This window comes from Pristiophorus japonicus, chromosome 4, assembly GCF_044704955.1.
Source record: "Pristiophorus japonicus isolate sPriJap1 chromosome 4, sPriJap1.hap1, whole genome shotgun sequence".
NCBI lineage: Eukaryota > Metazoa > Chordata > Chondrichthyes > Pristiophoridae > Pristiophorus > Pristiophorus japonicus.
In genome coordinates, this window is record NC_091980.1 from 177345167 (window position 1) to 177349712 (window position 4546).

The 4546-nt window shown below is 49.9% G+C and overlaps 1 pseudogene; it reads right to left on the bottom strand.

The window, feature by feature from the left end:
* Window positions 1-208: 208 nt before the first annotated feature.
* Window positions 209-447, bottom strand: LOC139263594 (U2 spliceosomal RNA; annotated as a pseudogene).
* Between the last annotated feature and the right edge of the window lie 4099 nt (window positions 448-4546).

Consider the following 4546-nt stretch of genomic DNA (forward strand, 5'->3'; position numbering starts at 1 on the left):
TCACGTGATATCAAGAAACGGCTGAGCGCACTGGATACAGCAAAGGCTCTGGGCCCTGACAACATCCCGGCTGTCGTGCTGAAGACTTGTTTTTTTTTTAAATTCGTAGCCAATCGTTCCAATTCTTTGTCAAATCACAAACGCCAGAAGTCACCTTGGGCCCATTCAAGGATCACTCTGCGCCAATGCTCTTAGCCAAAAGGTCTAGAGCCACTGCACCGTTCCTGGAAGTACTGCAATACCAGATTCGTGCCATGGAGGTGGATGGGTCAGGTCCCCCACACACCTCCGTGGAGGTGGATGGGTCAAGCCACCCCACCCACCTCCTATTTCCAAAAAAGCAAGCATATACCTTCCTGATCCAGGGAGAACCACCTTGGGGTTATGGTGGTTACTCCCCTGTCAGGTCAGTTACGCATGATCTTAGCCAAAAGGCCGAGAAGCGATCTGAAGACTTGTGCTCCAGAGCTAGCCGCGCCTCTAGCCAAGCTGTTCCAGTACAGCTACAACACTGGCATCTATGGACATCGACAGTCGACAAACCAGTAAAGATGGTGACGCGGGGCACTGGCACCATCACGTTTAAGTACTGCCCCGAGAGCAGATGTCGGCCAGCTTCGTGACCCGTGGGGTGGTAATGGGTCAGCGCAGCAGCGCTTCTGCAAACTCCCAGGCAACTTCCCGGGAGCCAGGAGCGCCCCTCCCCCGCACCCCCCTAACCCGCACCCCCCTAACCCACCCCCCCCCACCCGGAAACTCTCTTCCACCCCCTTAGCACCCCCCCCCCCCCCCCGGAGGTGCTCAGAGGCCCCCAAAAAAGAGACAATCTCGCCATCAATGTTTTAACTAGAATACATTTGGTTCAAATATCATTTGTTCTTTTAAATTGGTTCCAGACTCCTAGAGGATGATCACCTACAAAGATAGACCCCGTATTTATATTCGACATAAAAATAAACAATGCAACCATGGTGCTGAGACCTAGCAGTGAAAAGAGATTTTCAACAAAAAGATTTTGAAGAAATTCCTAAAAAGAGTAATTTGAAAACCTATCCTATGGTTCTTATCAGTTATGGGAGCAACATATGAGGTTTCAAAATGTTTTTAAGGGCTGGAAACGATGTGAGAGGGGGAGGGAGGGAACGAGTGAGGGGGAAAGGATGAGAGGGAGGGAGAGAATGAGAGGTGAAAGGTAGTGGGAGGGAGGGAGGGAGGGAGAGAGTGAGAGGGAAAGAACGTCAGGGAGGGAACGAGTGAGAGGGAAAAAGTAATGGGAGAGAATGAGTGGGAAAGGATGTGAGGGAGGGAGAGAGTGAGTAGGGAAAAGATACTTGGGCTATATTGTGTTTTGTTTACCAGTGGGCCAATGGTGTTTGCCAGTGGGCCGATGGTGTTTACCAGTGGGCCAATGGTGTTTGCCAGTGGGCCAATGGTGTTTGCCAGTGGGCCGATGGTGTTTGAATCGATCACACTGATGACGCCAGCGAGATGCGCAAACCATTTTCACGCTCGGGCCTCGTATCAATGGGTACCCTGTGCAGCTGAGCAGGAAATTGGAGCTTAAGTGGGGGGGGCGAGGGGGAGAGGAGGCCATCTCTGTGTTCGGTGGTGTTGGTAGAAAGGAGGCCACCTTGTGGTGGAGGGTAGAGAAGGCCATCTCGGTGTTGGGTGCTGTTGGTAGAGAGGAGGCCATCTTGGTGTTGGGGGTGGGGGGAGAGAGGAGGTCATCTTGATGTAGGGTAGTGGGGGACAGGAGGCCATCTTGCTGTTGGGTGGTATTGGTAGAGAGGAGGCCATCTCGGTGTTGGGTGGTGGGGGGAGAGGAGGCCATCTTGGTATTGGGGGTGGGGGGAGAGGAGGCCATCTTGGTGTTGGGTGCTGTTGGTAGAGAGGAGGTCATCTTGATGTAGGGTAGTGGGGGACAGGAGGCCATCTTGCTGTTGGGTGGTATTGGTAGAGAGGAGGCCATCTCGGTGTTGGGTGGTGGGGGGAGAGGAGGGACTGGCAGGTGGCTAGATAATTTTTGTTGGGTCATTCATGCATCAGAAAAAATCAGGACCCTAGCTGTTTTTAGGGATTTTCTGAGCAGCCTGTGAATGTCCCCTTAAGCACGAGTAAGGGGATCGTAAAAAGGCCAAAATTGTACAAGTGTTGCTACATATGGCAAGGAGCTTCATTTAAATATTTTAATGAGACTCCAACCCAAAACAGGCCAACGGCGGCCACCTATTTTGAGACTTGCTTGAAAATCGAGTCGGACGGGCAGGTATTCTAAATTTCCGTCAGCCTGCTCTCTGGGCGAGAGGCAGGTACAAATCACTGACACTGAGCAAAGTCGAGGGAGGAAAAGAGCGAGGGAGGGAGAGAGAGAGAGTGTGAGTGTGTGAGGGAGAGAGTGTGTGAGGGAGGAGGAAGAGAGAATGTGAGGGAGGGAGGGAGAGTGAGTGTGAGGGAGGGAAGGAGAGAGAGTGTGAAGGAGGGTGAGAGAGAGAATGTGATGGAGGGTGTTATGTATGCAATAAAGGTTCAAACTGAGTACTGTTTAACGAAGCAAGGTACGACCTTGCCTGTGCTTTATTTAGGCCCAAAGTCCCTGACTCACAAATTGGCTGGCCTTTTATACCAGAGCAGCACCATGTGCATGTTGCTCAGTGGCCTCCATCAATGACACCATCTGGTGGCTACAAACAGCATGTACATACATGACAATACCCTCTTCTGCGATCTTATCACACTCTTTCACAGGTTGAGATGGTCCGGTGCTTTACGCTCCTGGGTTGACCGTCTCAGTTCAATTCCGGCCTTGGGTGAATATGCGGAGTCTGTTGTGGCTGGTGGCTGGATGGCTGAATTGTTGGGGCTGGCAGTGGCCATGTCAGGAATTGCAAGTCCATTTTTATTGAACAAGTCTGTGATGGAAATTTCAGGTTCACTGATGACCCTTGAGTCCACTGAAGACTGCTGGTAGGTTGGTTGGTCATCGACGGTTTCTTCGTCTGACTGCTCTGGCTCGTCTGTGTGCCTCAGCTTTGTTTGATCCATGTGTTTCCTGCAAGTTTGCCCATTCTTGAGCTTAATAACAAATACTGTGTTGCCCTCCTTGGCCATGCTAACAATCCATTTGGGACCCTGACCATAATTCAACACATATACAGGATCATTAACAGAAATCTCGCGTGACACAGTTCCGCGATCGTGGTACCTTTGTTGACTCTGTCTTCTGTATTCAACACGATTACTTAAATCGGGTGTACAAGAGATAACTTGGTCTTAAGACCTCTTTTCATCATGAGTTCAGCAGGCGAGACCCCTGTGAGTGTGTGGGGTCTTGTCCTGTAACTCAGCAGTATGCAAGACAAGCAGGTCTGCAGTGACCCTTGGGTTACTCTCCTCATGCTTTGCTTGATAATTTGTACTGCATGTTCTGCTTGCCCATTGGACGTGGGCTTGAACGGTGCTGACCTTACATGTTTTATGCCAAGTTTTACAAACTCCTGAAACTCCTGACTGGTGAAGCACAACCCATTGTCGCTCACCACTATGTCAGGCAGATCATGTGTCGCGAACATGACATTGAGATTCTATATGGTTGCCGTGGACATACTGGATGATATGATTATGCATTCTATCCACTTCGAATAGGATTCACCATCACTAAAAACATCTTGCCCAGGAAGGGACCTGCAAAATCTACATGGATTCTGGACCAAGGTTTGGATGGCCACGACCACAGACTCAGAGGCAATTCCGCTGGTGCTTTGCTGAGCTGCATGCAGGTGTTGCACTGATGCACGCATGCTTCCAGCTCAGAATCAATTCCTGGCCACCATACGTGGGACTAGGCGATGGCCTTCATCATCACTATACCAGGATGTGTGCTGTGTACCTGATGCACAAACTTCTCTCTCCCTTTCTTCGGCGTTACAATGCGATTGCCCCACAATATGCAATCTGCTTGAATAGACTGTTCGTCCTTGCAATGAATGTACAGTTCGGCCTCCTCGCACATTTGCTTAGGTATGGCAGACCAATCCCCTTTGAGGATGCAACCCTTTACCACCGATAATATCGGGTCCTGGCTGGTCCAGGTCTTAACTTGTTGAGCTGTGACAGGGGTACCTTCACTCTCAAAAGCATCCATGATTAACATTAAATCTGCCGGTTGTGGCGTTTCCACCTCCGGTGTGGGCAACGGCAACTGGCTCAAAGCATCGGCACAATTCTCTGTGCCAGGTCTGTGGCAAATGACATAATCATAGGCAGATAATGTCAGCGCCCTCCTTTGGAAGCAGAATGAAGCGTTGGTATTGATACCTTTGCTCTCGGAAAACAACAAAATGAGCGGCTTGTGATCGGTCTCTAATTGAAACCTCAGACCGAACAGGTATTGATGCATCTTTTTAACACCATACACATACGCTAAAGCTTCTTTTTCTACTATACTGTCGGCTCTTTCTGCTTTAGACAAGTTTCCCCGACTCATTGGCTTGTTGTAACACGCAACCAATTCCATATGACGATGCGTCACAGGCTAAAACTAAACGAT